This window comes from Bufo bufo, chromosome 1 (assembly GCF_905171765.1).
Source record: "Bufo bufo chromosome 1, aBufBuf1.1, whole genome shotgun sequence".
Lineage (NCBI taxonomy): Eukaryota > Metazoa > Chordata > Amphibia > Anura > Bufonidae > Bufo > Bufo bufo.
In genome coordinates this window covers 830,097,532-830,110,140 of record NC_053389.1, presented here as the reverse complement: position 1 = coordinate 830,110,140, position 12,609 = coordinate 830,097,532, and the positions used below count along the sequence as shown (strand labels likewise).

The 12,609-nt window shown below is 46.4% G+C and overlaps 1 protein-coding gene across 1 annotated transcript in view; it reads right to left on the bottom strand.

Moving 5' to 3' along the window:
* The window catches only part of LOC120990015 (olfactory receptor 1468-like), a 69,598-nt gene that overhangs the window by 22,252 nt on the left and 34,737 nt on the right, over positions 1-12,609 (bottom strand). The window lies entirely within an intron of this gene.

Here is a 12,609-nt window from a genome sequence, read left to right as displayed (position 1 = left end):
GAACCCAACAGACCCATTATAGTGAATGGGATCTGGTAGGTTCTGGCGGTGTTCAGCATATATTGACAAGAATCTGGGGCATTACATGATGTAATACCACCCAACTTTCCTGCTGTCCAGCATGGCACATGCACATGAGAAAAGTGTGAGGAAGTGAGTGCCCCCCTTCCCCCATCCCCTGTGTCATGCAGGACAGCTGGGAGACACTGACATTACTTGCTATCCTGCATGACACATGTGCAGAGACAGGAGTCTCTGGGAAAGCTCAGTGACCCCCTCCCCCTACCTTTCCATGTTCTTATTATCTGCATTTATGCCTTGCAGGATAGCAGGAAATCTGAGGGACATTACATGATGTAATCGCACCCAGCTTTTCTACTGTCCTGCATGGCACATGTGGAGAGACATGAGAATAGTCTGAGAAAGCTGAGTAACACAGCTCCCACCTACCCTCATATCTTCTCATGCCTCTGCACTTGTGCCATGCAGGACATCAGAAAAGCTGAGTCACATTACATAATAGCACCCAGCTTTCCAACTGTTCTGAATGGCATATGTGCAGAGGAATAGCCTGGGAAAGCTGAGTGACCCCCCTTCCTCTCTCCACACATACACCACTGCACTGTCCCGACTCCTCACCTACAAGTCGTCACTTACTTCATTACTGGCGGGGTTGTGGCAATCCAGAGGAATCAGGCGGGAAGCGGAGCTAGCAGACGGGAGGTGGAGCTAGAAGGCGGGGCTAGCAGGCGGGAGACAGTTAGGAAGATTGACAGGGGCGGGGACTCTCCTCCACTGCGGGCCCTCCTTCCTCACGGGCCCCATAGCAGCTGCGTGGTCTGCCTATATGGTAGGTACGCCACTGAGTTCTGTAAAGAGGAATGGTCAAGAATTACTCCTGACCGTTGTGCACGTCTGATCTGCAACTACAGGAAACGTTTGGATGAAGTTATTGCTGCCAAAGGAGGTTCAACCAGTCATTAAATCCTAGGGGTTCACATACTTTTTCCTCCTGCACTGTGAATGTTTACATGGTGTGTTCAATAAAAACATGGTAACATGTAATTCTTTGTGTGTTATTAGTTTAAGCAGACTGTGATTGTCTATTGTTGTGACTTAGATGAAGATCAGATCACATTTTATGACCAATTTGTTCAGAAATCCATATCATTCCAAAGGGTTCACATACTTTTTCTTGTAACTGTAGTTTAGCTTCTGAAAGGATAATTGATGTCAGTTGAGTTAAATTGAGGTGCACCTGTGGCAATATTTAAAGGTCTATTTTAAATGCTTACAATTCTCCATGTTTGACATCATAGGAAGATGTCAGGGGCACGCGGAAACGCGCGTCGGGGTAGCGCCATCCCGGTACGAGTACACTGAGCTTAATGGGTGAGTCTCTCTTTGATTTCTAGCTATTACCTGTTTCAGCAGTCCTTATAATTCTGGTCCTATTTTATGGGCAGTATATCTTGTGGTGACATCTTTCATAGGATTGCTGGCACTAATAATTTTTGGAGACTTTGGCTGTCCCTTATATGTGTATATTTCTATGTGGATGTGTTAAGGACTATTGATACAAAATGGATACTTGCTTGTTGAGGACTATGTTTAGCTAAGATGGCGGCCAGGCATTCAGCCAACACCTATAAACTAGAATCTTATTTTGTGTTTTATCATGTGTTTCTTTGTGGTTTCCGTTCAGCTCAAGCAAGCAGTTACAAAGAGGCTTCCGTTCAGCTCAAGCAAGCAGTTAAAAAGAATAAGAATTAACGGTATCTCCCACGAGCAAGGGGGGAGGGTGGAGGAATTTCTTCTTCTGGCCGTCAAGGTTACAGGAGAAGTAGAAAAAGTAGAGTGTTCGTAGCCAATAGAAAAGATATACTTTATCTTTCACCCCCCCTCCCACTCCTCCCTGTCGTAAAACCTATGTATTGTGTGTTGTTTTACGAAATAAACTAGAGATCCTGTTTAACTCCTAGCTGTGAGTTGTCTCAGTCTGATCTCTCCGTGCACGTACATTAATTAATTAATTTGGAGCAGTACATCAACCGAACTGGCAGCTTGACCAGAACCAGAACAATTTTGGCGCCCAACGTGGGGCTCGAGGATTGGACCCTCTGTTCCCGTACCCCCGGAGACCAGACGAGGAGAGGCGCACTAACGGACACCGGGATCGCAACCCGTGATATGAGGTAAGAAAATTGAGTCATCTTGCCCATAAAGTGTCCCCTGGTGTAGCCTCTTGGAGTTCGTCTGAGGGAGGAGTGCGGAAGCAGTCTGGGACGTCCTCGAGGGCATGAAAGTAAGAACCCCATATGTTTTTTAAAGTCTTGATGTACTGTGTTGTGCCTATAAGTTGTGAAGATCCTGTTGACAAGTATCACTGACTGAGACACGGAGTTCTCCTGTGTGCCTGTATCGGAGTTCAGCCCGGCCTCAAATCCTATAAAGGGGACGATCACAGATGGGTGGAGAGCGGTTCGGGGTAGCCCAGAGTGTGCTGCCGGGACTCAAAGGTCTTCACGTTTAGTGATTACTTTATACAGAGGTCTTTAGGCGGCTCCAGTAGGTGCGAGAGACGATTAGACAGTACGCAAGGGTTCTTCCTTGATGTATTGTGGTTTATTGTTTTTAATGTGCGACCCTTTGTAACGGAAACACAGACTGATAGAAACCCAAAGGTCTCCTAAAGTGCCTGTGTCAATCGGTCACCCTGGTGTTGTGACCGAGAGACGACAGAAGGGAGGAGACCGGCCAGTGTCTACCCAGAGTGTGTGGGACATTAGGCTCAACGTGTTATATCGGGTTCTGTGTTGTCCAGAACAAGGTGAAGGATACAGAAGATGGGAAATGAGGAAAGTGTCCCGAAGGGTTACTGTTCACCTGAACAGTACGTGGCGGACAGGAGAGGCAAACGTTTCATAAAAGGATTAACTAAGTTGGAGAAGAGTTATAGTGTCTGTAAAGGAGGCATCCTTTGTAGTGCCACCTGGCAAGTGTTGTTAAACGAGAAGAGGGGGAAGTTAGAAGATGATAAATTGACAGACATGGTCCGTGTGTGGTTGGACTGTAGTAAAGAATTTGAACAGACCGGGGGGGAACTAAATTTTGATGAGAAAAGACAGAGATATTTCTGTAAGCCTGGTGTTGCATTGATACATGACTTGCAACCACCCTATAATGGCGCCGGGAAGAAAGCAGGTGGGTGGACCTGCAAAACATGTGGTCATCAGAATCCCTCCTCCCGAAATACGTGCCTTGCCTGTGGGGCTCCCCACCCACAAAACCACACCTTGGTAACTACTCCCCGGCACGTCCCATCACTTCCCGTGTTAGCTACAGCGCCATCTTGTCCCCAGGCAACGCCCATGAACGGACCTTTAATATCATTCGGTCCGGACCCCCCCCCCCCGTCACTCGTATGTCACCCTTGCCCCTTCCTACTACCTTGTACCCCATGGTTAACCCGGACGGTACATTCATGCTACCACACTCACCTGCCACCCTTACTCCTATAATGGTAGGAGGGCAACCTGATGAAGCAGAACAGGGGGATGCAGACGGTGCTGCAGAATCCACAATGGGCATACAAAATACACCGGGTAATCTGCAGACTCCTCCGCGGGGTACCCCGACAGACTACGGTGATCCGCCAACTTTATCCCTGGCACCACAGTGGACTGTGCCCATGGTCGTGCGCCCATCACGACGTTCACAAGATCAAATACTGCAGGGTCAGATTACAGAGTTACAAAAGAACTTACAGAAAATTGAGCAGGGAAACCTTGAGACACTGAAAGAAGCCCTAGCACTTAACCGGCCACAGGGACCACCAAAATATGTGTCTTTCACCCCACAACAGTTATTCACCATAGTGAATTTACTGCCTGACCCTGAGACCCATCCCATGCCCTTTTTCAGGAAACTGTCCCAAGTGCATCAAACCTATGGGTGCACATGGTCGGACCTGCAAAGTATAGTGGAAAACAAGACAGGTGAATACTCCACACTGATAATGGATCAAATCCACATCCCTGAACTTAAAGGTGCTAACTTTGACCCCCGGGATCATGAGTCTGGAGAATTCTTTATAGAACAATTACAGACAAATGGGCGAAAGCAAGATTAGCAGATCATTCCACCACATTGCAGGACAGCTACGGGGGATCAGTTGACCCCCACCTTTTTTCTTTTCACAGAAATGTTAGTTTCTGCTGTGTTAGTTTAAGATCCTCTTTCTGATAAGAAACTGTCTTGCTTCTTGGTCTTTGTGGTTTTCACTCAAATTATGTGACACCCACGGCTGCTGGATGTCTGACAATAAAATTCTGCACTGATTCATATGAACAAGGGGATTCGCTGCAAACCATTTTGCACCTCATCCCCGATACTCTCTGGACCAAAGGACCCCATGATATCGGACGCCTCAATGTCCCACCGGTCACTGTGATCCTGAAGGATCCCAAGGTTCTGCCATACAAAGCGCAATATCCGCTTTCTATCTCACAAAAGGATGCTATTACCCTCCAGGTGCAGGCCCTCCTGCAGAATGGGGCAATCAAGATCACTACTTCTCCCTGTAACTCACCCCTTTACCCAGTACGGAAGAAAAGGGAGAAAGGACAGCCTCCAACGTACCGCATGGTGCAGGACCTCCGAGCTGTCAATGAGGCTACTGTTCTTGAGACACCTATTGTCCCCAATCCGCACACACTCCTTGCTGGCATTCCACCCACGGCTACTACTTTCACTGTCATTGATCTGGCCAATGCATTCTTTTCTGTTCCCTTACATGAGAAATGTCAGTTTCTTTTTGCTTTCACACATGCAGGCAAACAGTACCCCTGGACTGTTATGCCTCAAGGGGCTCAAAACAGCCCTTCCTGCTTCAGCAAGGCTATGTCCTCTGTTCTGCAACCCTGGCAAGCAGATCACCCGGATGTGGAACTCCTCCAGTATATGGATGACCTTCTCCTCTGTGCGGTCTCTCCCCAAATCTGCATGACAAAATCTGTCTCACTTCTTCAGTTTTTAGCCTCTGCTGGATGTCGAGTCTCACAAGCCAAACTACAACTGTGTCTCCCCAAAGTTGTCTTCCTAGGTCATTGCATCTCTCAAGGTCACAAGCACCTAACTGAGGCGAGGAAGAAGGCTATCTCTGACATCCAACTCCCGGACACTCCTCATCAGCTGCAAACCTTTCTGGGACTCATCTCCTACTGCAGGCCTTGGATATCTGATGCTTCTGTCCTCATGCAGCCCTTATATGACTGTATACCTCGCAATGCTGCTACTCCTTTCCAGATGACAATGGAGGCCGGAGAAGCTTTTCAGTCATTGAAGGCCGCCATTGCATCTGCCCCTGCTCTTGGCATCCCCAACTACAACCTTCCTTTCCGGCTGTATGTCATGGAACGCCAAGGTCACGCCACTGGAGTCCTCACTCAAACTCATGGTGGCCGCAATCGGCCCTTGGGTTACTATTCTAAGCGTCTTGACCCGGTAGCCAGAGCCGCCCCTTCCTGTGTCAGAGCTATCCATGCTGCCAGCTCTCTTCTAAACGTCACATCTGACGTTGTGCTGGGTCATCCCCTCACTATGCTGGCTCCCCATGACATTTCTGCCATCCTCCAGCAGACTCAACCTAAACACCTCACTGCACAGCGCCACCTCCGGCTTCAGTGTAGTTTGCTTCTGCCAGATAATGTCACCATTCAGAGGTGTCACATCCTCAATCCTGCTGCACTCCTTCCTCTTCCAAGGGGGGAGTGTAATGGAGATTCGGAAGATTTTATTGATCTACATGCTGAAGAGGATCTTCAGGAAGAAGAACTATGGGCCTCAACCGACTCTCTTTACAAGGAACAAGAACATGATTGCATCACAATGATGGAAGCTGAAGTAGGGACACCACCATCAGTCCAAGACACTCCTCTGACAAACCCTCATTGGATTCTCTTTGTGGACGGCTCAAGGTACGCCGATGACAAGGGGAAGTTCCATACAGGCATGGCAGTCACAAGTGAACATGAAGTGCTGTGTGCAAGACAATTGCGCCCAGACCAGTCAGCACAAGAAGCTGAACTCATTGCCCTCACTGAAGCCTGCCTCATGGCAAAAGACTCTACCGCCAATATCTACACATATTCTAGATATGCCTTTGGAGTGGTTCATGACTTTGGACTAATATGGAAGGCCCGGGATTACATCACAGCTGCAGGAACCCCGATTAAGAATGCTGCAGCAGTAGCAGCCCTAATGGCAGCAGTACTCCTGCCCAACCAAGTGGCAGTGATCAAAGTAAAGGCCCATACTCGAGCTGACACCCCTGAGGCCAGAGGAAACGCCCTAGCTGACAAAGCGGCCAAGGAAGCAGCAGTGAAAGAGGAAAGAGTCCAGTCAGACCAGATTATGATAACACAGGAAGACCTGGAACAAGAAGAAATCACATGGGACCTACTGAAACAAATGCAGAAACAGGCCACTCCCAGGGAAAAGGAAATCTGGCTGAAAGAATCAGCCCTCGAAGAAGAATCTGGACTCTGGACACAAGGAAAGAGAGTCTGCCTACCCAGAGCTCTTTATCCCCTAATAGCCTCAGTGGCCCATGGGCCCACCCACCAATCCAAAACCATCATGAAAGAACTAATTGACAAAATATGGGTGGCCCCAGGGATAACCCCTGTCCTGGTGAGACATACTCAAGCGTGTCTCATCTGTGCAGAGTGTAACCCCGGCAGAACCGAGCCCACTCCCAGAAAATGTCTCCCGAAAGCCTTATATCCCTTTCAGAGGATATAAATCGATCATATCCAGATGCCAATGTGCCAAGGGTTTCAATATGTGCTAGTAGTGATAGACTTGTTCTCTGGGTGGCCAGAAGCCTACCCCGTCCGAAACCAGACAGCAACCACTACTGCAAATAAACTGATGCAGGAGCTTGTCTGTAGGTTCGGAGTACCTGAGGTCATTGAGAGTGATCAGGGCCCAGCATTCACTGCTAGTCTAACCCAAGAGGTCTGGAAGATGGTAGGGTCACACCTGGCGTATCATACCCCATACAGGCCCCAAAGCAGCGGTTTAAAATCTAAAATGCTGAAGATGACCAGGGAGACAGGGCTAAATTGGGTTCAGTGTTTGCCTATAACCCTCTTTTCAGTTAGGCATACACCAAGGCCCCCACACAAACTAACCCCATATGAGATCTTATTTGGAACAGGGCCAAGAATGGGACAGTATTTCCCACAACAGTTACAAATGCATTATGAATCTGTTGCAAAATGTGTGATAGCCTTGAGCAAGCAATTGTCTAATATACATGCACAAGTTTTCTCTTCCATTCCAGATCCTAACTCCCTGGAGGGAAGCCACACTCTCAAACCTGGAGAGTGGGTGGTGGTCAAGAAACACGTCAGAAGCACCCTTGAACCACGATACGAGGGACCTTACCAGGTGTTGCTGACCACCCCAACCTCTGTGAAACTCGAAGGGAGACCCACCTGGATCCACGCTTCACATTGTAAAAGAGTGAAGGCTGTCCCACCGTCCCAGGAACCATAAGCCATGAGGATTCACATACTGATCATGACTTTGACAGTGGGCATATCTGCAGTATTCACGCCACTGGGTGATGAATGGGACAATTCACTGATACGGCACCATCAAATTTTAGTCCAGGGGTTGAAGGAGACTGAAACTCTGAGAGATTGTTGGATCTGTACCCACAGTCCCGTGAGTTCAACCAGTATGCCTTATTTTGCAATACCCCTGGACCTTTCTGAACTGATTGACCTGTCTAATTCTACCATCTTTCTCACTAGTATACACCAAGTTAAATCCAGTACAAACAAGGACAGGGAAGTAGCCTTACCTGTTGCAGGGTGGGCAGATGCCCCATGCCTCATGATAAACAGATCAGGACCCTTGGTAGATCATAGCTCTACTCCTTGGCAAGAGGGACACTGGGCTAATGTCACATGTTTTCCTAGCTGGACACACTGTTATTGTCTCCAAGTACAAACCAAAGGTAGGACATTTAGTCCACACATACACTCAGGTTGCAATGATTCAAAAACAGACAGCCACGTGCAGTGTATTGGTGTAGATGCTGAGAACGGATAGGATCTGCCCTGTAACAACCGTACTGTACAGGATCTCCGGACAGGTATATTAGCTAACGACACCGAAAGTCAGTCAAAAGGATATGAGTTGGCGAAAGGGACACAATTAGCCAAACTAATTACCCGATTATTCAATGGCACAGCAGTAGCAGTTCCAGACGACATATACTTAGTTTGTGGACACAAAGCATACAAATGGTTATCCGAGAATGTCACAGGACTGTTCACCATCGCCAGGCTTACTCCTGCTACCTTTATAGTACCACACTCTGAAATTGACATAAATGCAGTACCTAAACACACCTTGTATCGTAGGGCTGAAGATAACACACCCAGACCAAATGGCAAGCCACATGTAGTAGAGATGAGCATTACCAACAAAATTGTTAGTTCCATCTTCATATATCCCATGATAATGCAGATGTGGGATCATCTGGTAGTAGCAACAGACTACCTGGATGACCAAATATGGGAGGTGATGAGACTTATGAATACCTCAAACATTGTGCAAAACCAGTTAATCATTGTCACCAACCAACACACATTAGTTCTAGATTATGTTACAGCTAAAGATGGAGGTATGTGCCAGATTGTGGGACCCTCTTGTTGCCATTACATAGACCCGCAGGGTAATTTGCAAGTTAAGGTGGATATAGAGAAGATGGCGGATTTAAGAGATAAATGGCTGGATGCACATAAAGCTGATAAAGATACATGGTGGTCTGATACCTTCTCTCCCCTTAACCCCAATAACTGGTTCAAAGGTATTGGGGGTTGGTTCATGGGAATTGTCCAAGTAATATTGCAGCTAGCCCTAATAATATTGGTGATATATGTAGTGATTAAGCTCGTTCTTATTTGTGTGACCCGCATTTCAAAAAGAATGAAGAAAACTGATGAACGACCTATTATGCTCCTCTACGAAGAGGAAGGACAGAAGGAAACATCGTTCAACACAGCTCCCCCTCCTCACAATGATGCCTGGCTGAGATAGGGTGAGATGAATCCCAGGGTATTACCACAAGTCCGAGCAACCGGGAGCCTACCTATAAGGGGTAGGTTGTCGCCACTGCGGGTGAAGAGGATACGAATGGTATGCCCAGGGGATTCGCTAGGCGAAGGGAAAGTCTACAATCAAGTTTCCAAGGGGGGACTGTTATGGACTATTGATACAAAATGGATACTTGCTTGTTGAGGACTATGTTTAGCTAAGATGGCGGCCAGGCATTCAGCCAACACCTATAAACTAGAATCTTATTTTGTGTTTTATCATGTGTTTCTTTGTGGTTTCCGTTCAGCTCAAGCAAGCAGTTACAAAGAGGCTTCCGTTCAGCTCAAGCAAGCAGTTAAAAAGAATAAGAATTAACGGTATCTCCCACGAGCAAAGGGGGAGGGTGGAGGAATTTCTTCTTCTGGCCGTCAAGGTTACAGGAGAAGTAGAAAAAGTAGAGTGTTCGTAGCCAATAGAAAAGATATACTTTATCTTTCACCCCCCCTCCCACTCCTCCCTGTCGTAAAACCTATGTATTGTGTGTTGTTTTACGAAATAAACTAGAGATCCTGATTAACTCCTAGCTGTGAGTTGTCTCAGTCTGATCTCTCCGTGCACGTACATTAATTAATTAATTTGGAGCAGTACATCAACCGAACTGGCAGCTTGACCAGAACCAGAACAGATGAGACTCAGTCATATGGATATAGGTTTACAAATTGTTGTTTATTAGAATACAGTATGTAGCCAGTGTCCCACTGGGATGGTAAAGTTTCTTTGCTGCTATCCGGTTTTTAATTACAACGTCTGTTATGTATGCATAATAGTAATTTAATAAAATAAAAAAAATTGTATTAGTACCTGTGAAGCTTCAATTTTTGTAGGTTTTGTGTTTTGTTATAGGAGCTGATACCCTCATATTTTTCTAATTGTTGGCCAGTTGAATTTGCCGTAATATGTATTACATATACTAACTGTAGGTTGGCATGTGAGCCAGCGTTGATCTTGCGTTTAAATTTATTCATAATTAGAAATGAGAAAATCGAATCCCACAAAGTGGAATTTGATCCGAATTTCAGGATAAAATAATTTGCCTAGAAGCCGAATTTCCTCGTGCTTCGTGTCAGTGAATTGATTTAATCTGAAATAGTATAAAAAACTCAAAATTCTAAATTACCTGCTTAATTTGCTCACGAAGGGCCGCCAGCCTCCATCTTGCTTTAAGATCTTGTCCGAAATCGCGTGCGGCGCAAAATTACATCATCACGCCGGCCGATGTGATGACATCATACATGACCACACCAGCTAACGTGATGACGTAATCTCGCGCCGCACAGAATTTCTGGCGAGATCTTCAAGCAAAATGGCGACAGCCTGTTCGTCGCAAGCAAATGAAGACGATAAGTAATTCGTCACAAAGCACATTTTTTTTTAAAATTCGGCGAAGCAGCCGAATCAAATGTTTTATAAATTCACTAATCTCTAGTCATAATAGAAGGTAAAGTCCAGTCGACAGGACGCACGGGATTTCATGCAAGATCTTCAACCAAGATGGTGGCCGTCGCAATTTTTTTTTTTTTACACTATTTTAGGTTAAATCAATTCGCTACCATGAAGCAGGAGGAAATTCGGCTTTGGGGAAGAATCAAATTAATCCTGAAATCCAGATCCGCTGATCACTAGTGAGCGGCTCAGCATCAATTAGAGATGAGCAAATCAATTCTAATTGAATCAAATTACACCCTTAGGCTACATGCACGCGGCCGTATGTGTTTTGCGGTCCGCAAATTGCGGATCCGCAAAAAAAAAAACGGATGACATCCGTATGCCATCATTTTTTTTTCTGATCCATTGTAACAATGCCTAAAATGGACAATAATAGGACATGTATTTTTTTTTTGCAGGGCTTTGGAACGGACATACTGATGCGGACCGCACACGGTGTGCTGTCCGCATTTTTTGCGGACCCATTAAAATGAATGGGTCCGCATCCTATCCACAAAAATTGCGGAATAAACACGGAAACGAACAATGTTCGTGTGCATGTAGCCTCAATTTGTAAGATCTCAAGTTGCGTCTGAATCTGAGAGAGAGAGAAACAAAACAAAAAAGAGAGAATACGGGTCTTATCAGACTAGTGTTATACAAAAATTTTCAGGCCAGTTAGAGCACTTTTGATTTGTGTAGAGTCAATCTGCACTCAAATCAAATTGGTTGAACAATTTCAATTTTGAGTGATTTGCTTGTCTCTAAATGTGTATTAATGTTTATTACGGGATATGTGTGTCACGACTGCTATCCCAGCAGCAGTCGTGTCGCACCAGACGGAGGGGAAGGGGGACCCTTATCTACGGATGGGAAATAGAACGGCCACCCCTGACTAACCCTAAGCTGGCACCTGTCTGCCCTGATACCCTAGAGGGGGTGTGAACCCGTGCGGCGAGCAGGATGCCTAAACCCTCAGTCACCCTAACAAGACTAGACTGGGGAAAGGCAGATGGGAGCACTAGTCACCATCACTCATGTCTAGGAGAACAACAGGGGAAGACAGCAACAAACAAACAATCTACAGCAGAGATAGACTTATCCAGTCACGAGCAGAGAAGGTGATCCCAATGACGACAGTCCACGCCAGACAAGAGCTCCACAGCAATACCGTCAAACAATCTCCTTCAAAGGTCAGAATAGCACTGGAAGTAAGGACTATATCTGGCAATGACTGCAAGTGAAACTGAAACTAATATAGTAGCTGGGAGTGGCAGACAGGACTCACCTGAGAAGGATGCCTACAAACTCCCAGTCATGACAAAAAGGTTCACAAGGCAAAAACCTGATGACATACCCTGAACCACGGAGCAAACTCACAAGCTATCGCGAGTAGCAAGTCGCTGTGACCTTCTCCTCCCAGACCTGTCTGGATCAGTCATAGTCGTGACAGTACCCCCCTTTCTACAAGGGGCCACCGGACCCTCTAGACCAGGCCTCTCCGGATGGGACCTATGAAAAGCCCGAATGGGTCTGTCCGCTTTTATCTCTAAAGCTGGCACCCACATTCTCTCTTCGGAACCATAACCTCTCCAGTGCACCAGGTACTGAAGAGAGCGGCGAACATATCGTGAATCCACAATCTTTTCTACCTGAAACTCAAGACTGCCATCAACAAACACCGGTTGAGGCGGTAGTGGCAATAGTTCAGGAGGTTCTACATATCTCTTAAGCAGAGATCTGTGGAAAACATTATGGATCCTTAGAGTCTGAGGTAGCTTCAGACGAAAAGCTACCGGGTTAATGATCTTAATTACCCTATAAGGACTAATAAATCTCGGACCTAATTTCCACGAGGGAACCTTCAACTTGATATTTCTGGTAGACAACCACACCAAGTCATTCACCCCAAGGTCCGGACCTTCAGAGCGCTTCCTATCGGCCACACGTTTATATCTACCACCAATTCTCTTCAAACTTTCTTGCACACTCTGCCACAGTGAAGAAAGT